The 21,818-nt window shown below is 44.0% G+C and overlaps 1 protein-coding gene and 1 pseudogene across 2 annotated transcripts in view; one reads left to right on the forward strand and one right to left on the reverse strand.

Moving 5' to 3' along the window:
- KHDC1 (KH domain containing 1) overlaps positions 1-21,818 on the reverse strand; it is a 67,871-nt gene that overhangs the window by 32,409 nt on the left and 13,644 nt on the right. Inside the window, exon 2 of the mRNA XM_025383673.1 lies at positions 17,465-17,507. The gene's annotated coding sequence lies outside the window, so the exon portion shown is untranslated. The remainder of the gene's footprint in view (positions 1-17,464; positions 17,508-21,818) is intronic.
- Positions 17,397-18,415, forward strand: LOC112622606 (annotated as a pseudogene). Its single transcript, XR_003119008.1, has one exon. The product of XR_003119008.1 is annotated as a eukaryotic translation initiation factor 3 subunit E pseudogene (transcript).

The following is a 21,818-nucleotide window of genomic DNA, read 5'->3' on the forward strand; positions in this document are numbered from 1 at the left end:
CTGAATCCTTTTTTGCCCCTGTAGCTAAAAGGCAGCAAGTGTTTTCTGTAGTCTGTATTCACTTTTAGACAAGTCACTTTTAGAGACTTGTTTAAAGATTCCAAATGAGTTATAATAAAAAGTAAATGTAAAATATACCTAGGGATTGGTATCGATTGCCAAGAAAGCTTTCTTTGCTTGCTCCTACATGAAGAAAAAAGGTGAAGAATTACAAAAGGTTGGTTCAGCTTTTCAATTTTTTTGTATTAAGTGGGTGTAGCTAGGATAATGTCCCAAGGAACTTTTGTAAATAAGGAAGAACATTCCTGTTTATTCTTTTATTAATGCTAGTTTTGAAAAAATAAACAAGCTCTATAAATTAAATTTTTATGTGTTGAAACATTGACAAACTGATTCCATTCTCCTTAACTGTTAGTTAAAAAGAAAGAGTCTGGCCCGGTGCAGTGGCTCACGCCTGTAATTCAAGACTGGGAGGCAGAGGTGGGTGGAACACCTGAGGTCAGGAGTTCCAGACCAGCCTGCCCAACATGGTGAAACCCCATCTCTACTAAAAATACAAAAATTAGCCAGGCATGTTGGCATGTGCCTGTAATCCCAGCTACTCAGGAGGCTGAGGCAGGAGATTCGCCTGAACCCAGGAGGCAAAGGTTGCAGTGAGCCAAGATTGTGCCATTGCACTCCAGCCTGGGCGATAGAGCAAGACTCTGTCTTAAAAAAAAAAAAAAAAAAAAAACAGAACAAGTCTGTCATATTTCTTTATCATGATTTTCAGTAGCTTAAATGGCAAAACACATTATCAGTTAGTATAAAACTTTAAAATATCGCTTGGGCCAAGCGCAATGGCTTATATCTGTAACCCCAGCACTTTGGGAGACCAAGGCAGGAAGATTCATTGAGCCCAGGAGTTCAAAACCAGCCTGGGCAATATAGTGAGACCTTGTCTCTATAAAAAAACTTAAAAAATTAGCCAGGCATGTTGGCATGTAACTGTAGTCCCAGCTACAAGGTAGCAGTAGGTGGGACAGAGGCAGGAGGATCGCTTGGGCCTGGAAGGTTCAGGCTGCAGTGAGCCGTGATCACACCAGCCACTGTACTATAGTCTGTATGATGGAGACCATGTCCCAAAAAACATAATAAAGGCCGGGTGCGGTGGCTCAAGCCTGTAATCCCAGCACTTTGGGAGGCCTAGACGGGCGGATCACGAGGTCAGGAGATCGAGACCATCCTGGTTAATACGGTGAAACCCCGTCTCTACTAAAAAAAGTACAAAAAACTAGCCGGGCGAGGTGGCGGGCACCTGTAGTCCCAGCTACTTGGGAGGCTGAGGCAGGAGAATGGCGAGAACCCAGGAGGCGGAGCTTGCAATGAGCTGAGATCTGGCCACTGCACTCCAGCCTGGGCGACAGAGCGAGACTCCGTCTCAAAAAAAAAAAATAATAATAATAAAATAAAAAATCACTGAATTAGGTTTTAGTATAGGCCAGGTTTTATGGTTTTTATTGTTTGTGAAGTTAAGTATCTTTTTATACCTTTGTGAAACATTTGTTTTCTTTTGTGGATGCCTTCTCTCTCTCTTGGGTTTTTTGTTTTGTTTTTTTTGAGATGGGGTCTTACTCTGTCACACAGGCTGGAGTGAAGTGCGATCTGGTGCGATCTTGGCTCACTGCAACCTCCGCCTCCCGGGTTCAAGCAATTCTGCCTCAGCCTCCCGAGTAGCTAGGATTACAAGCACAAGCCACCATGCCCGGCTTTTTTTTTTTTTTTTTTGTATTTTTAGTAGAAACGAGGCTTCACTGCCACATTGGCCAGGCTGGTCTCAAACTCCTGACCTCAAGTGATCCGCCTGCCTCGGCTTCCCAAAGTGCTGGGATTACAGGCATGAGCCACTGCGCCTGGCCAGAATGCCTTCTCATGTCCTTTGCCTATATTTCTATTGATGTGTTTATTTTTCTTACTAGTCTACAACAGCTTTTTATTTTTTTATTTTTAGAGACAGGGTCTCGCTATGTTGCTCAGGCTGGTCTTGAACTCCTGGCCTCAAACAATTCTCCTGCTTTGGCCTCCCAGAATACTGGGATTACAGGCATGAACCACCATAGGCTGGCCCTAGCTCTTTATTTTTAATTTCAGTTTTCATTTGGTTTTACTTTTATTTATAGTACTTTTTCAGTATCACAAATGTTGATGTTTTTATGTGACTAAATCCATTCAACTTTTTCATTATGAATTTTTGCATTATGATTTTTGTTTTATTACAGTATATTGTAAGTTTTTTTATTGTTGTTAATTTCTTACTGTGCCTAACATAAATTAAACTTTATCATAGGTATGTATGCATAGGAAAAATCACAGTACATATGGAGTTCAGTTATATTCGTGGTTTCAGGCATCCACTGGAGGTCTTGGACCGTATCTCCCAAGGATAAGGGGGCACTACTGTACACCAATTTTACAGATGAGGACGGTGTGAGAACATCAAATAACGTTTTTCCTGCCTCTTTGTCACTTTTCATGTGAATACATTCTCTCACACTTGGCTACAAACTCCTTTTTGGCATGGATGATAAATCTCTATTCTACTACTGAGACTCTAGGTACACAGTTAAACACTAGATGATTGACTGTTACAGTGACTGTATGTTTATCAACCAGTTAGCCTTCATTAATGCAATGTGGTATTAATGAATAAAAACCAGGTCAATCTGGCACGGTGGCTCATGCCTATAATCCCAGCACTTTGGGAGGCCAAGGCTCGCAGATCACTTGCAGTCAGGAGTTCGAGACCAGCCTGGCCAACATGGCGAAACCCCGTCTCTACTAAAAATACAAAAAACTTAGCCAGGCAGAGTGGTGCATGCCTGTAATCCAGCTACTTGGGAGGCTGAGGCAGAAGAATTGCTTGAACCTGGGAGGTGGAGGCTGCAGTGAGCTGAGATTGCACTCCAGCCTAGGTGACAGAGTGAGACTGTGTCTCAAAAAATAAAAATGAAAATAAAAAACCAAGTCAACTATATGGCCATTTGACTGTATATAAATCTCTGTATATGCTCTACAGTATCAAGAAAAGTCTCTGCTAAAATTGCATATTAATAATTGGGAAAATTTATTGAAATTCTTTTCTCCATTTGCCTCAATGATAACATGGGACCAAGGAATTTTTTTTTTTTTTTTTTTTTTTTTAAAGAGATGTGGTGTTGCTGTCACCTAGGCTGGAGTGCAGTGGCAAACATGGCTCACTGCAGCCTTGACGTCTTGGGCTCGAGCAATCCTCCTGCCTCAGTCCCCCGAGTAACTATTGCTATAGGCACACACCACCACACCCGGCTAATGTTTGTATTCTTCATAGAGACAGAGTTTTGCCGTGTTGCCCAGGCTGATCTCCAACTCCTGAGCTTATGCAATCCCCTCACCTTGGTCTCCCAAAGCGAGCCACCTTGCCCGGCCAAGATGAGGTATTATTGATCATTATTGTGAGGTACCGTTGGGCCCTTTCTATTTTGTTATTTTCTATGTGATCATCATTGTTCCTCATCATTCCTGTTCTTGGTGTAGTTCCTACTTTTTCTGTGTTCCTTTGGCCTATTCACAGTTTACTACATCCACCCTTCTCTACTTTTATAGTTAGAGAAATGTGATAGCCAGTCCTGTGCTTAATAGAAGAAATAATACCCAGCTACTTACCCTCCTTCAAATTAAAATTAATAAAGGTTAAACATATCCTTTTTTTGTTTTATTTATTTTTGAGGAGACAGTCTCACTGTCACCCAGGCTGGAGTGCAGTGACACAATCACAACTCACTACAGCCTCTACCTACCCAGGATCAGGTGATCCTCCCATCTCAGCCTCCCAAGTAGCTTTGGCCTCCCAAAGTGCTGGGATTACAGGTGTGAGCCACCATGCCCAACCTAATTTCTTTTTTAATAGCTTTTTAAATCTTGTCAGTCTGCATTTTCCCCAGAACTCCCTTCTGTGATCATGTATCTTCTTCCTAAAGGACATCCTTTAAAAGTTTTGGCTGGGCATGGTGACTCATGCCTGTAATCCCAACACTTTGGGAGGCCAAGTAGGGCAGATCACTTGAGGTCAGGAGTTTGAGATCAGCCTGGCCAACATGGGGAAATCCTGTCTCTACTAAAAATACAAAAAATTAGCCTGGTGTGGTGGTGCCTGTCTGTAATCCCAGTACTTTGGGAGCCAAGGCAAGAGGATCACCTGAGGTCAGGAGTTCAAGACCAGCCTAACATGGAGAAACCTTGTCTCTACTAAAAATAGAAAAATCAGCCAGGTGTGATGGCAGGCGCCTGTAATCCCAGCTACTTGGGAGGCTGAGGCAGGAGAATCGCTTGAACCCGGGAGGCAGAGATTCCAGCGAGCCGAGATTGCGCCATTGCACTCCAGCCTGGACAATAAGAGTGAAACTTCGTCTCAAAAAAACAAAAAAAAAAATGGTTTTAGATTTACAGAAGAATTGTGAGGATAGTACAGAGTGCCCATTTACCCCACACCCAGTTTTTCCTTTTATTAACATCTTATTAAAGCCCATACTTTATTCTGATTTCCTTAGTTTTTACCTAAGGTCCTTTTTCTGCCCCAGGAGCCCAAACAGTATACCACATTACATTTAGTCATTGTGTGTCCTTAGGCTCCTCTTGCCTGTGACAGATTCTCAGACTTTTTTTGTTTTTGATGACCTTGACTGTTTTGAGGCATACTGGTCAAGTATATTTTAAGATGCCACTCTAGGGTGGGTGCGGTGGCTCACGCCTGTAATCCCTGCACTTTGGGAGGCCAAGGTGGGTGGATCACTTGAGGCTGGGAGTTCCAGCCCAGCCTGGCCAACGTGGTGAAACCCCATCTCCAGTAAAAATACAAAAATTAGCCGGGCATGGTGGCACGCGCCTGTAGTCCCAGCTGCTCAGGAGGCTGAGGCATGAGAATTGCTTGTACGTGGAAGGTGGAGGTTGTAGTGAGCCAGGATTACACCACTGCACTCCAGCCTGAGTGACAGAGTGAGACTCTGCCTTAAAAAAAAAAAATTCCACTCTAGTGGAGTTTGAAGTCTCATGATTAGACTGGGATTAGGGGTTTTGAGAAGACCATAGAGGTAAGCGCCAATTTTATCACATTATACCTGCCACTGCAAAATTATAACTAAGACAGTGAAAGACAGCTGATCCAACCAACTCCATCTTGCTTCTAACTTCTGTGAGGAAAAGAGAGATCAGACTGGCCGGGCGCGGTGGCTCACGCCTGTAATCCCAGCACTTTGGGAGGCCGAGGCGGGCGGATCACAAGGTCAGGAGATCGAGACCACAGTGAAACCCCGTCTCTACTAAAAATACAAAAAATTAGCCGGGCGCGGTGGTGGGCGCCTGTAGTCCCAGCTACTCAGGAGGCTGAGGCAGGAGAATGGCGTGAACCCGGGAGGCGGAGCTTGCAGTGAGCCGAGATTGCGCCACTGCACTCCAGCCTGGGCGACAGCGCGAGACTCCGTCTCAAAAAAAAAAAAAAAAAAAAAAAAAAGAGAGAGATCAGACTGTTACTTTGTCTATGTAGAAAGAAGTAGACATAAGATTATGACTCCATTTTGTTCTGTACTAAGAAAAATTCTTCTGTTTGAAGAGATGCTCTTAATCTGTAACCCTGCCCCCAGCCCTGTGCTTGCAGAGACATGTGCTGTGTTTACTCAAGGTTTAATGGATTTAGGGCTAGGCAGGATGTGCTTTGTTAAACAAGTGCCTGAAGGCAGTATGCTTGTTAAAAGTCCTCACCATTCTCTAATCTCAAGTACCCAGAGACAAACACTGCAGAAGGCCCCAGGGACCTCTGCCTAGGAAAGCCAGGTATTGTCCAAGGTTTCTCCCCATGTGATAGTCTGAAATATGGCCTCGTGGAAAGGGAAAGACCTGACCTGACCGTCTCCCAGCGCCCCCCAGCCCAACACCCATAAAGCGTCTGTGCTGAGGAGGATTAGTAAAAGAGGAAGGCCTCTTTGCAGTTGAGATAGAGGAAGGCATCTGTCTCCTGCCTGTCCCTAGGCAATGGAATGTCTCGGTGTAAAACCCGATTGTGTGTTCTATTTACTGGGATAGGAGAAAACCACCTTAGGGCTAGAGGTGAGACGTGCTGGCGGCAATGCTGCTCTGTAATGCACAGAAATGTTTGTGGAGATGTTTGTATACATGCACATCAAGGCACAGCACCTTTCCTTAAACTTATTTATGACACAGAGATCTTTGTTCACGTTTTCCTGCTGACCCTCTCCCCACTATTACCCTATTGTCCTGCCACATCCCCCTCTCGGAGATGGTAAAGATAATGATCAATAAATACTGAGGGAACTCAGAGACCAGTGCCGGCGCGGGTCCTCCGTATGCTGAGCATCGGTCGCCTGGGCCCACTTTTATTTCTCTATACTTTGTCTCTGTGTCTCTTTCTTTTCTCAAATCTCTTGTTCCACCTGACGAGAAATGCCCACAGGTGTGGAGGGGCAGGCCACCCTTTCACCCTCCAAACTGTCCTTGTTCAGTCCTGGGCTTAGGCTGAACTAACTTTGGGAGGAACTTAGTTTATAGGTTAAAACAAAGATGATGACAGCCCTTTCCCAAAACAAACCTCCTTCTTGCCTGGGGACTCCCTTTGTAGGACTAACAAATGAGCCACAAGGTTAGATATTATGGTTTAGGAGTCATGCAGCTGGAGGCTACAAGATTCTGACCCTCCCTAGACTGCTCTTAAGATCAGTGCTTGAGATACTTTACAGACCCTGCACTTGATAGATCAGCTGGCACCACCACCCAGATCAATAAACTGGCTCATCTGATCTTGTGGCCCTCACCCAGGAACTGACTCAGTGCAAGAGGCTTTAATTCCCTATTATTTCATCTCTGACTTAACCAATCAACACAACACACTGTCCTTCCCCCACCCACTGTATTATCCTTAAAAACTCTGATCCCTGGCCGGGCGCGGTGGCTCAAGCCTGTAATCCCAGCACTTTGGGAGGCCGAGGCGGGTGGATCACGAGGTCAGGAGACCATCCTGGCTAACATGGTGAAACCCGTCTCTACTAAAAATACAAAAAACTAGTTGGGTGTGGTGGCGGGCGCCTGTAGTCCCAGCTACTTGGAGGCTGAAGCGGAAGAATGGCGTGAACCCGGGAGGCGGTGCTTGCAGTGAGCCGAGATCGCGCCACTGCACTCCAGCCTGGGTGACACAGTGAGACTCCGTCTCAAAAAACAAAAAAAAAACTCTGATCCCTGAATGCTTCGGGAGACAGATTTGAGTAATAATAAAACTCTGGTCTCGTGCACAGGCGGCTCTACGTGAATTACTCTCTTTTTTTTTTTTTTTTTTTTTTTGAGGCGGAGTCTTCACTCTGTCCCCCAGGCTGGAGTGCAGTGGCACCATCTCGGCTCACTGCAAGCTCCGCCTCCCGGGTTCGCGCCATTCTCCTGCCTCAGCCTCCCGAGTAGCTGGGACTACAGGCGCCCGCCACCGCGCCCGGCTAATTTTTTTTGTATTTTAGTAGAGACGGGGTTTCACCTTGTTAGCCAGGATGGTCTCGATCTCCTGACCTCGTGATCCGCCCGCCTCGGCCTCCCAAAGTGCAGGGATTACAGGCGTGAGCCACCGCGCCCGGCTACTCTCTCTATTACAATTCACCTGTCTTTATGAATTGGCTCTGTCTAGGAAATGGGCAAGGTGAACCCACCGGGCAGTTACACACTGGAGGTACGTGCTATTAACATGACTTCACTTTTTATGCTGACCTTGATCATCAGGCTGAAGTAGTCTGTCAGTCCTCTCTACTGTAAAGTTACTCATCCCTTCCTTTTCCATAATCTTTTGCAGGAAGTCGTTACGTATAGCTCACATTTAATGAAGGTACCGGGAGTTATGCTCCACCTCCATGAAGACAGAGTACCTACATAAATTATTTGAAATTCTGCATGGGAGATTTGTCTGTTCTACCTCATTTATTTAATTATTCATTTTTAACTGTATGAACTCAAGTGTTGCTTTTTTTTTTTTTTAAAGAAGCAGCTTTTGGTTTTGTTTATCCGATTTTGTTTCTTATTCCATTGGCTTTTGCTTTAATCTTTTATTTCCTTAGCTGTTTTGTTTTATAGAGACAGGGTCTCACTTTGTTGCCCAGGCTGGTCTCAAGTGATCCACGCAAGTCTCAACTCGTGACCTCAAGTGATCCTCCTTCCCAGGCCTCCCAAAGTGCTGGGATTACAGGTGTGAGCGCCTGGCCCTTAGTTTTTGTTTCTTTAGGATCATTCTGTTTTCCGTAATTTTTGGAGTTGAATCTTTACCTCACTGATTTTCCGTTTTTTTTTTTTTTGGAGACAGAGTCTTGCTCTGTCACCCAGGCTGGAGTACAGTGGTGCGATCTTGGCTCACTGCAACCTCTGCCTCCCAGGTTCAAATTTTTGTATTTTTAGTAGGGAAAGGGTTTCCTACTAAAAGGGTTTCACCATGTTGGCCAGGCTGGTCTTGAACTCCTGACCTCAGGTGATCCTCCTGCCTCCGCCTCCCACAATGCTGGGATTACAGGTGTGAGCCACCATGCCGGCCCCATTCTTTCCTCTTTGATTCCTGCAGTACTTTCCCACTCCACCCTTCATCCTCTCCAGCACATTGAAACCACCTAATAATGCAAAGATTATGACAATGGGAGAAGTCTAGCATGACTCCATCTTGCTTCTAGCTTCTAGCCTCACAGGCTGGCTGTCCTCATTCCTTCCTGGGCATAGGCCAAACTAACCTTGGGAGGAATTTAATTTCTAGTTTAACTTTAAGGCAAGGATGATAATAGTCCCTCTCTAAAACGGATCCCCTCCTTGTTCAGGGACTGAAATAGCTTTTGTAAGACTAATGAAAACCCACAATATTAGGATTATGGAGTGCCTGACATCTGCCAAAATGTAGGTGTAGTTTTTGTAATCCCTTACTGCTCAGAAGTTATGTGGCCTTAGGTTATAAGATTTGTGACTTCCCCAGTTTCTCTTATAGATAAGATCACTAGTGTAGAACCTCAGATTGATCTATTGAATTGTTTTTCACATTTTTGCATTCTGGCAACTGACATACCCTACCAGGGCGCATGACTCCTGACTCAACCAGTCCTCTGGTCCCCACCCAGAGGTGCGCTTAGTGCACAAGGGCCATTTTCCACACCCCTAAGATTTCATCTTCAACTATTCCCTAGTTCCCTGCCCACCAAATAATCTATAAAAACTCTGGCCTCTGAGCTCTCAGGGAGGCAGATTTTAGTAATCTTAAACTCCTGTCTCTCTGCTTGGCTGGCCTTGCATTAATTAGACTATTTCTTTACTACCACAACACTGTCTCAGTGAATTGGATTTCCCTCAGTGAACTGGATTTCCCTGTGCAGCAGGCAAGAAGAACCTGTTGGGTGATTACAACATTGCTGGATTGATAGCAGCCTCATCTGCCAGGCTCAAAATCCAGGTATGCTCTTAAAGCTGCCCTTTCTCTTGGGATATCAGGTTTATCCACCCTTCCTGACCTTCTTTGAATCTTGAAAAGATTCAAGGATTGCCTGTGAAGTTTTGTGTCTGTTACTTTGCCTTTTTTTTTTTTTTTTTTTTTTTAGATGGAGTTTCGCTCTTGTCACCCAGGCTGAAATACAGTGGCGCAATCTCGGCTCACTGCAAACTCTGCCTCCTGGGTTCAAGTGATTTTCCTGCCTCAGCCTCCTGAGTAGCTGGGATTACAGGCACGCGCCACCACACTCGGCTAATTTTTGTATTTTTAGTAGAGATGGGGTTTCACCATGTTGGCCAGACTAGTCTCAAACTGCTGACCTTAGGTGATCCGCCCGCCTCGGCCTCCCATAGTGTTGGGATTACAAGTGTGAGCCACCGCGCTCGGCGTGTCTGTTACTTTGCATTATAAATATCCCACTGTTTAAATTTCCATAGAGTTTGTTAAAGTCTTGGCAAAAATCCCACCAGTCCTACCAGAGACCGCACATTGACTCTGCTGATCTGGCCTCTATGCCTTATTCATGCTTATCATGATTCTTTTTTCTTTTTTTTTTTTTTTTTTTTGAGATGGAATCTAGCTCAGTAGCCTAGGCTGGAGTGCAGTGGCACGATCTCAGCTCACTGCAACCTCTGTCTCCTGGGTTCAAGCAATTTTCCTGCTTCAGCCTCCTGAGTAGCTGAGATTACAGGCACCTGCCACCATGCCCCACTAATTTTTGTATGTTTTAGTAGAGACAGGGTTTCGCCATGTTGGCCAGGCTGGTCTCAAACTCCTGACGTCGAGTGATCTGCCTGCCTTAGCCTCCCAAAGTGCTGGGATTACAGGCGTGGTCACCGCGCCCGGCCCATTTTCTATTTTTAGAAGAATCATGGCTTTCCAGATTTTGGTCAGTTCCTAGTTCCAAGAACTGATCAAAGTTAGCCACCAGATGGAGCTCAATCTTAGCTTAACTCCATCTCCAGCTTGTTCTTTAAAAGACAAACTGGAAGGGCCTTTTTTCTCCTTTATGCTAGTTTCCAAAGCACATTTCCTATAAATAATCACATTTAGAAAGGCAAAGGGCAAAGGGGAAAACTATTAAGCTTATCTATCCACATGATTCAGCAAAACTGTCCACTCAACAAGGCAAGACTTAGAACCCATCTGTGTAGCCAGTGAGAGATCTACACCCATTCCCAGCCTTATCCTGCTGCCAAACCATACCACAGTGTGTCAGGGAATAACAGCTACTTTTCGTTGCTTGGTCCTAAATGAATTCACTCGTTTGTGTGGGGTTTTTTTTAAGTCAGTAAAGGAAAAACTCAGAACTCCAAAAAAGTCTCTATATAGTTATGTAAGATGATATTGGTGGTAATTAGATACTAATCACATTAATTTCTCAGATTCTCTGCTCTTGAGGACTTCTTTTCTTGAACTATATGAAAATTCAGAACTATGAAGAAAAAGAGGGACCTGATGATAAAGAGAACTGATTCCCTCATTTATACCTGAGATAATGGATGGTGATACTAACAAATCAACTTTTCATTGATCAACTAAGCACTGAGAGCCACACCTCTTCTATTCTCTAAAAATAATTACAGGCCGGGCGCGGTGGCTCAAGCCTGTAATCCCAGCACTTTGGGAGGCCGAGATGGGCGGATCACGAGGTCAGGAGATCGAGACCATCCTGGCTAACACGGTGAAACCCCGTCTCTACTAAGAAATACAAAAAAATAGCCGGGCGAGGTGGCAGCGCCTGTAGTCCCAGCTACTTGGGAGGCTGAGGCCGGAGAATGGCGTGAACCCGGGAGGCGGAGCTTGCAGTGAGCTGAGATCCGGCCACTGCACTCCAGCCTGGGTGACAGCGCGAGACTCCATCTCAAAAAAAAATAAAAATAAAAATAATAATTACAAAGATGAGCTTGCAGAATGTGTTATGACAGAGAGCAATATATACTTTTAAAGAACCAGGGCATGGTGGCTCACGTCTATAATCCCAGCACTTTGGGAGGCCGAGGCAGGAGGATCATTTGAGATCAGGAGTGTGAGACCAGCCTGACGAACATGGTGAAACCCTATCTCTACTAAAAATAGTGAAAATTAGCTGGGCATGGTAGCTTGCACCTGTAATCTCAGTTACTCGGGAGGCCAAGGCAGGAGAATCACTTGAACCTGGGAGGCTCTAGAGGTTCCAGCAAGCCGAGTTCACGCCACTGCACTCCAGCCTGGGCAACAGAGTAAGAGTCTCAAAAAAAAAAAAAAAAAAAAAAAGAACCAGATATTGGTCTCAGGATTTAATGCCCTGACAAGGATCCTGAAGGATGATGCAATCCTACTACCAGGATGGCTCCCAGAAGCATGGAAAAACCAATGGCCCACACTAAGTGAGGTAGAAATGCCAAAATTGTAGCAAAAGGTAGATGAATGAAAAGGCTCGGAGACGTGAGTATGCTATAGACTATATACTGCAAATAGTTGGAAAATCCACAAGAGGACCCAGAAAATACATTACTTATCAAAGCAATAAGAAATATTCTAGTGAGAATGTCACCAACACCGCTAAGTTCAGTAGGGGCTCTTCTCTGAGAGCCAGTACTTACAGTAGGAGATGCTATGATAAAACTGGTCTCTAATAGCAATTGCGATGATAGCCACTATCCCCCAAAGGCCAGTCAAGGCCACTTGACCCTCAGATGCCAGAAACACAATCATCGTAACAAGTGGCAAGTCAGTTTCACAGAGGGACCTGACTACTAGAGGGTTATGAAATGACTGAGGAAAAATATCTGGGCAGCCAACAAGGGTGCTATTCAATCTGTACATCAAAGAAATCAAGGCTAGATGATTAGGCTGGAAGCAGTAGTCTCATGCTCCCTTGCTCAGTTTCCAGACATATGCCAGTTTCCAGATCTGAAACTCAATGACTAAAGGAGAGGACAGATCCCCAGGAGGATGGACCTGGCAATGCTATGGCAGTACATAGTAATGGTTCCCTATTCCTTTCCACAAAGGAAACTACAGTCATTTACTTCAGGTAATATACACTAGGAAAACAGAAATACCTAAACATCATAGACTCTTGAACACAAGATCCCGATTAACAATGATACATGTAGACCAGCATCATCTGCCACTCCTCTTACAGGGAGGACATATGGGGTCAAGTAATAAATGGAGTCCTAAGATCTAGCTCACAGTGGGCCCACTGGGTCCATAACCACCTAGTGATCATTTTCCCAGCTTCCAAATGTATACTTGGAATGGAGATTCTTGGCAGCTGGCACAACCCTAATATCGATTCTACTCCTCTGGGGTGAAAATAGAGTGGAGAAGGGCTGATGAAGCCCTCTGAAATTGCCACCACCTTCTTCCTGATCAAGACCAAATCAAATCCAATATTACATCCCCGGGGGAATGGCAGAAACTAGTGGCACCCTTAAAGACCTAAAGGATAGGGTTAGTTTCATCATATCTCCATTTAATTCACCACTCTGGTGCCTGCAAAAATCAGATGGATCCGAGAAGGTGGCAGTGAACTGCTGCAGACTCAACCAAGTGGTGGCACTAATTGCAGTTGCTGTGCCAGGTGGGGTATTTTTTATTAGAAACTGATGAACACAACCTTAGATATGAGATATGCATTCACTGATCTGGAGAAGTAAGTATTCTCTTCCATCCCTATCAGAAATAGTTTTCTTGGGCCAGACATGGTGGTTCATGCCTGTAATCCCAGCACTTTGGGAGGCAAAGGTGGGTGAATCACTTGAGGTCAGGATTTCAAGACCAGCCTGGGCAACATGGTTAAACCCCATCTCTACTAAAAATACAAACATTAGCTGAGCACAGTGATGCATGCCCATAGTCCCAGCTTCTCAGGAGGCTGAGGCAGGAGAATCACTTGAACCTGGGAGGTGGAGGTTGCAGTGAGCTGAGATCATGCCACTGCACTCCAGCCTGGGCAACAGAGTGAGATTTCATCTTTTTTTTTTTTTTTTTTTTTGAGACGGAGTCTCGCTCTGTCGCCCAGGCTGGAGTGCAGTGGCCGGATCTCAGCTCACTGCAAGCTCCGCCTCCCGGGTTCCCGCCATTCTCCTGCCTCAGCCTCCCAAGTAGCTGGGACTACAGGCGCCCACAACCGCGCCCGGCTAATTTTTTGTATTTTTAGTAGAGACGAGGTTTCACCGTGGTCTCGATCTCCTGACCTTGTGATCCGCCCGCCTCGGCCTCCCAAAGTGCTGGGATTACAGGCGTGAGCCACCGCGCCCGGCCGAGATTTCATCTTAAAAAAAAAAAAAAGTTTTCTTTCAGCTGGGTGCAGTGGCACACACCTGTTTTCCTAGCCACTCAGGAGGCAGAGGCAGAGGATCACTTGAAGCCAGGAGTTTAAGGTTGTAGAAGGGTATGATGGCATATGTGAATTAGCCACTGCACACCAGCCTGAACAACATAATCTATTTAAAGACCCCCATCTCAAAAAAAAAAGGTAATTACTGACAGGTGGTAGGGGTAGGGAGTGTTTAGATAATAGAAAAGCCTAGCCTAATAACACAGCCTAGTAGATGGTCTTAAAGTTTTCAGCCCCAATTAAACCTGAATAGATTAAAATATCCAATCATTTGTTGCATATCATAGACATACTCAGTAGAAAAGGACATAATCCTTTTTCAACCAAAGACAGACAAATGGATTAGGCATAAGAATAAAATCTAAGTCAGGCACAGTGGCTCATACCTGTAATATCAGTGCTTTGGGAGGCGAGGCGGGCATATCACTTGAGACCAGGAGTTCTAGACTAGCCTGGCCAACATGGCAAAACCCCACCTCTGCTAAAAATACAAAACTTAGCCAGGCATGGTGACATGTGCCTGTAGTCCCAGCTACTCAGGAGGCTGAGGTGGGAGAATCACTTGAAGCCAGGAGGCAGTAGTTGCAGTAAGCGAAGATTGTACCACTGAACTCCAGCCTGGGCGACAGAGTGAGACTCCATCTCAAACAAACAAAAAAAGAATACAATCCGGGCCAGGTATAGTGGCTCCTGTAATCCCAGCACTTTGGGAGGCCAAGGCAGAGGATCACTGGAGGGCAGGAGTTCAAGACCAGCCTGTCCAACATGGCAAAACCTTGTCTCTATTGAAAATAAAAAAATTAGCCAGGCCATGGTGGCTCATGCCTGTAATCCCAGCTACTCCAGAGGCTGAGACATGAGAATCACTTGAAAAAGGAGGCAGAGGTTGCATTGAGCCATGATCATGGCACTGCACTCCAGCCTGGGTGACAGAGCAAGACCCTGTCTCATAACAAACAAAAAAAAAGTAAAAAAGCGCCCAGGCACTGTGACTCACAGCTGTAATTCCAGCACTTTGGGACGCCAAGTGGGACGGATCACGAGGTCAAGAGATGGAGACCATCCTGGCCAACATGGTGAAACCCTGTCTCTACTAAAATACAAAAAATTAGCCAGGCATGGTGGTGCATGCCTGTAGTCCCAGCTACTCAGGAGGCTGAGGCAGGGAAATCACTTGAATCCGGGAGGCAGAGGTTGCAGTGAGCCAAGATCATGCCACTGCACTCCAACCTGGCGACAGAGCGAGACTTCATCCAAAAAAAAAAAAAAAAAAAAGAAAAGAAAAAAAAATCTAGCCTTCTGTGCTACCTAGAGAGGGGTCCATACAGTGTTGTTCTGGATTCCTGTTGTAACTTAAAGAGAAACTTTCACAATGTCCAGAGCCCTTGATGTCCTCAAATTTCTTGCAGCAGGAACTCACTTAGGTGACACTAACCTTGATTTCCAAATGGAACGATAGTACATCTAAAAATGAAAGTGATGGCATCTATATCATAAACCTTTTTTTTTTTTTTTCCAGCAGGATCCAAAGTCCACAAATATCATAAATCTGAAGAGGACCTGGGAGAAGCTTCTGCTGGCAGCTCATGCCGTTGTTGCCATTGAAAACCCTGCTGATGTGTCATATCCTGCAGGAATACTGGCTAGTGGGCTGTGCTGAAGTTTGCTGCTGCCATTGGAGCCACATGTATTGCTGCTCACTTCACTTCTGGAACCTTTGCTAACCAGATCCAGTCATCTTCTGCTACCCACATCTTCTGGGTGGTTACTGATTCTAGGGCTAACTATCAGCCTCTCTCAGAGGCTTCTTATGGTAACCTACCTACCACTGTTCTACATAACAGATTCTCCTCTGAGCCATGTGGACATTGTCATCCCATGGAACAACAAGGAAACTCAATCACTGAGTCTAATGTAGTGGATGCTGGCCCAGGAAGCTCTGTTCATGTGTTGCACCATCTCCCATGATCATGCCTGATCTCTACTTCTATAGAGATTCTGAAGAGATTGAAAAGGAAGAGTAGGCTGCAGCTGAAAAAGGAGGAATTTCAAAGTGAATGGACTGCTCCAGTGGAAGTTTACTGCTACTCAGTCTGAGGTTGCAGACTGGTTTAAAGGCATGCAGGTGCCCTCTGTGCCTATTCAGCAGTTCCCTACTGAAGATTGGAGCACTCAGCCTACCATGAATGACTGGTCCGCAACTCCCACTGCTCAGACCAGTGAATGGGTAAGAATAACCACTGAGTGGCCTTAAGCTGTTCTTCCACAAGCTCTTAAACAAGATAGAAATAAGGCTGATGGAAATAAACAACAGTTTCCAAGAAAAAAAGGAACAGCTGAAGTGGCAATGTTTAAATAATATCTAGTAGACTTTAACATGAATGTCATTAAGCAGGAAATTATGATCTTTTAAGTTGGAACATGTAATGTTAATCCTTTTGCACCAAAATATCTCTTTAAGTCTAAATTATCCACTTTTTTTTTTTTTTTAATTCTTTGTAGAGATAGAGGTTTCACTTTGTTACCCAGGCTGTTCTTGACTTCCTAACTTCAGGCAATCCTCCTGCCTTGGCCTCCCAGAGTGCTGGGATTACAGGCATGTGCCACTGTGCCTGGTGTACCCAGTTTCTGTTATCAACAGAACACAGTGGTGTATGGTTGCTAAAGAAGAGTCCCAAGATTAGGACCTACATTAAGGTAGATTTTGAAATGTTTAAAATTCTGAGTTTGTTTTATTTTATTTTATTTTATTTTTTTCTTTTGAGGCGGAGTCTCACTCTGTTGCCCAGGCTGGAGTGCAGTGGCCGGATCTCAGCTCACTGCAAGCTCCGCCTCCCAGGTTCACACCATTCTCCTGCCTCAGCCTCCCGAGTAGCTGGGCCTACAGGCGCCCGCCACTTCGCCCGGCTAGTTTTTTGTATTTTTTAGTAGAGACGGGGTTTCACCGTGTTAGCCAGGATGGTCTCGATCTCCTGACCTTGTGATCCACCCGTCTCGGCCTCCCAAAGTGCTGGGATTACAGGCTTGAGCCACCGCGCCCGGCCTGTTTTATTTTTAATTAATCTTTGGGGAAAGGATGGGAGCGGGGTGAGGGTTGAAGAAGTATCTATTGGGTACAATGTTTAATATTTGTGTGATGGGCACACTGGAAGCCCAAAGCTCACTATTAAACAATACATTCATGTAACAAGCCTGCACATGTACCTCCTGAATCTATTTTTAAAAATTTAATTCTTGCCGGGCGCGGTGGCTCAAGCCTGTAATCCCAGCACTTTGGGAGGCCGAGGCGGGCGGATCACGAGGTCAGGAGATCGAGACCATCCTGGCTAACATGGTGAAACCCCGTCTCTACTAAAAATACAAAAAACTAGCCGGGCGTGGTGGCGGGCGCCTGTAGTCCCAGCTACTCGGAGGCTGAGGCAGGAGAATGGCCTGAACCTGGGAGGCGGAGCTTGCAGTGAGCCGAGATGGCGCCACTGCACTCCAGCCTGGGTGACACAGCGCGAGACTCCGTCTCAAAAAAAAAAAAAAAAAAAAAAAAAAATTTAATTCTTGAGTACAGACTCCCTTTTTTTGGTAAGATGGCGGGGTACGACTTAACTACTTGAATCACGCACCTTTCGGATCAGCATCTAGTCTTTCTGCTCCTTGAGTTTCTCTCTATAAAAGAGATATATAATGAAAAGGAATTATTACAAGGTAAATTGGACCTTCTTAGTGATACCAACATGGTAGGTTTTGCTATGGATGTATACAAAGACCTTTATTGTGATGATATTCCTCATGCTTTGAGAGAGAAAAGAACCACAGTTGTTGCACAACTGAAACAGCTTCAGGCAGAAACAAAACTAATTGTGAAAATGTTTGAAGATCCAGAAACAACAAGGCAAATGCAGTCAACCAGGGATGGTAGGATGCTCTTTGACTGCCTGGTGGACAAGCATGGTTTTAGGCAGGAATATTTACATACACTCTGCAGATACGCAAAATTCCAATATGAATGTGGGAATTACTCAGGAGCAGCAGAATATCTTTATTTTTTCAGAGTGTTGGTTCCAGCAACAGATAGAAATGCTGTAAGTTCACACTGGGGAAAGCTGGCCTCTGAAATCTTACAGCAGAATTGTGATGCAGACATGGAAGACCTTACATGGTTAAAAGAGACCGTAGATAATAGTTCTGTGAGTTCTCCACTCCAGTCTCTTCAGCAGAGAGCATGGCTCGTTCACTGGTCTCGTTTTTTCTTCAATCACCCCAAAGGTGTGATATTATTGATCTCTTCCTTTACCAATCACAGTATCTTAATGCAATTCAGATAATGTGTCCACACATTCTTCACTATTTGACTACAGCAGTCATAACAAACAAGGATGTTCAAAAACACTGGCAGGTGCTAAAAGATCTAGTTAAAGTTACTCAACAGGAGTCTTACACATATAAAGACCCAATTACAGAATCTGTTGAATGCTTATATGTTAACTTTGATGGGGAAGAAGCTGAGAGAATGTGAATCAGTGCTTGTGAATGACTTCTTCTTGGTGGCTTGTCTTAAGAATTTCCCGTTCTAAAACTTTAAATTTCACAAGAATGAAGATTTTGCTGTCTTGTTTCCTGCTATGTCCCCAGCGTAAACAGCATAAAGAAGTGCCATAAGATAGAAATTGTTGTTTTCTATTTACCAGTATATTCACAGCACCTAGAACAGCATCTGCTTTAGACTTACTAGATGAAGACTTAACAAGAACAGCACTTCTGCACATGTTAAGCACTTGATACATATTTGTGGAATAATTTCTACCATAACTAGCAGATACTTCCTAATTTGATGTGTAGCATCCCGTATTAACAAGACTTGTGAATGGAGTGGACATCTATTTATTCTTTGTTATATGCCAAATGTATTTATATTAATCATAACTCTTAATATTCCTTTGAAACTAAATAATTATTTCCACAGCTCTCAAAATAGAATTTAGGAGCCGGGCACAGTGGCTCAAGCCTGTAATCCCAGCACTTTGGGAGGCCGAGACGGGTGGATCACAAGGTCAGGAGATCGAGACCATCCTGGCTAACACAGTGAAACCCCGTCTCTACTAAAAAATACAAAAAACTAGCCGGGCGTGGTGGCCGACGCCTGTAGTCCCAGCTACTCGGGAGGCTGAGGCAGGAGAATGGTGTAAACCCGGGAGGCAGAGCTTGCAGTGAACTGAGATCCGGCCACTGCACTCCAGCCTGGGCGACAGAGCGAGACTCTGTCTCAAAAATAAAATAAAATAAAATAAAATTTAGGAACCTAGCAACATGCCACTCATCCATTAACAGTGATAAATGTATCTAATTTTATAAACTTTTCATTAAAGTAACTGGTATAGTTTGGATACGTGTACCTGCCCAAATCTCAAGATTCTGGCTTCTACTGAAGAAACATGAGGAAAAGATTTTTTAAAAACTATAAAAGAAAGATGAAATGATAAAACTGTTATATAAAGGGTGACTTACATTTTAGAAACAATATATTGAGTATAAATTTTGAAAAATTGGAATAAAATTGACTATGATTCAAAAACAATTTAATTCACAAAAAAATTGTAATCCTTTTGAGCTAATTGTAGATTCACATGCAGTTGTAAGAAGTTACAAAGAGGCTAGGTGCAGTGGCTGACGCCTGTGATCCCAGCACTTTGGGAGGCTGAGGCAGGCAGATCTCTTGAGGCCAGGAGTTTGAGACTAGCCTGGCCAACATGGCAAAACCCCATCTCTACAAATTAGCAGAGCATGGTGGCATACACCTGTAGTTACAGCTACTTGGGAGGCTGAGGCATGAGAATCACTTGACCTGGGATTATAAATGTAATCCCAGCCATAGGCTGGGCGCAGTGGCTCACGCCTGTAATACCAGCACTTTGGGAGGCCGAGGTGGGTGGATCATCTGAGGTCAAGAGTTCAAGACCAGCCTGGCCAACATGGTGAAACCCGGTCTCTACAAAAACACAAAAATTAGACGGGCATGATGGTGCACGCCTGTAATCCCAGCTACTCAAGAGGCTGAGGCAGGAGAATCGAATGAACCCAGGAGGCAGAGGTTTCAGTGAGGCAAGATCGTGCCATTGCACTCCAGCCTGGGCAACAGAGCGAGACTCCACCTCAAAAAAACAAAAACAAAAACAAACAAAAAAATAGGCATTTGGGAAGTCAAGGCAGGATTGCTTGAGACCAACCAGAAGTTCAAGGTTGCCTGGGCAATAGAGCAAGACTGTCTCAAAACAAAACAAAAAATCAGCATCTTTATAATGCATTCTTAGAACACAGTATAAATTAGTAATCCCTCACTCTTCTGCCCACTTTTACTTTAACATACTACATTTATGGATCTATTGTCTCTTTCCCTGTTCTAAAACTTGAGGCCAAGAGTTCGAGACCAGCCTGGGCAACATGGCAAAACCCTGTCTCCTCTAAAAATATAAAAATTAGCCAGGTATAATGGCACATATCTGTAGTCCCAGCTACTCAAGAGGCTGAGGCAGGAGAATCACTTGAACCTAGGAGGCAGAGGTTGCAGTGAGCCGAGATCACGCCACTGCACTGTGGTCTGGGTGACAGAGTGAGACTCCGTCAAAGAAAAAAAAAATTAAACACACACATACACAAATCTAATGTATCAGATATCCTTAAATGCTTCTAACACTGAAAATGAGACAAATATCACAAATTAGAATGATTATCACGTTATACATAAGTGGGTTACAAAAACTGATTTTATTATGCACATATACTTTTTGATTTACATTTGGATTCAAACTTTTTTTGTTATACACTCCTGGCGTATGTAACATTCAAATAGTTCTCTTTCTAGCACTATGATAATCTCATCAGATCCCAACAGTTGGGGAGGAGGACTTAATTTCAGACTATCCAGTTTGCAAATCCATATCCCATATGCCTTTACAAATTATTTTGAATAGGTAAAATGCATTACACAAACACTATACAGTGAAGTCTCTTTCAACCTCAAATAATCTCGTTAATTATATCTTCTCAAAGCTATTCTATGCAAACACAAAGACATACATATATGTTTTTGGTTTTGTTTTTGTTTTGAGACAGAGTCTCACTCTGTCACCTAGGCTAGAGTGCGGTGGTGCGATCTCAGCTTACTGCAACCTCTGCCTCCTGAGTTCAAGCAATTCTCCTGCCTCAACCTCCCAAGTAGCTGAGATTACAGGCATGTGCTACCATGCCTGACTAAATTTTGTATTTTTAGTAGAGACGAGGTTTTGCCACATTGGCAAGACTGGTGTCAAACCCCTGACCTCAGGTGATAGGCCCACCTCGGCCTCCCAAAGTGCTAGGATTACAGTCATGGGCCATCACTACCAGCCTACTATATATATTTTTAACATTGTACACAATACACACAGTTTGCACCTTTTTTCTTCATTTAATAATGTATCTTGAGGATCGTTCCATTTGGGCACTTACTTCATCTAAGTACAAATTATTTTTTCTCCCACTAAAATATAGATTTCATAGTGATGAGCACTTGTCTTTTCACTGCTTTTTATTTTTAAATGTGTTTTTCTGTTTTTTCATGAATATTTAGTTTATATGCTATCTTTTGCCTTTGTCAGTAATGCTATTGCAATCTACATCCTTGTACATGTCAATTCTTACAAGCAGGAGTATAAATACAGGATGAAATTCCAAACACAGATTTGCTCTGTCAAGGGGTATGCACCTTTCCAGTTGATAAGGTATTGCCAAATGTCTTCCCATTGAGGTTGAACCAATTTATATACTCACTAACCTTGTTGCTAACATTATAACACGAGAAACATTAAAATTGATTTTTGAACAAAATTAATGGATACGCTCTTAAGTGTTCTTTCTTTTTAAAAAATCATTATTGGAAAATGCAAGCAAGAATACATGGCAAGCAGAGCCCATGCAATGGCCAGAATTCCTACAGCAGAA

This window comes from Theropithecus gelada, chromosome 4 (assembly GCF_003255815.1).
Source record: "Theropithecus gelada isolate Dixy chromosome 4, Tgel_1.0, whole genome shotgun sequence".
Classification (NCBI taxonomy): Eukaryota; Metazoa; Chordata; class Mammalia; order Primates; family Cercopithecidae; genus Theropithecus; species Theropithecus gelada.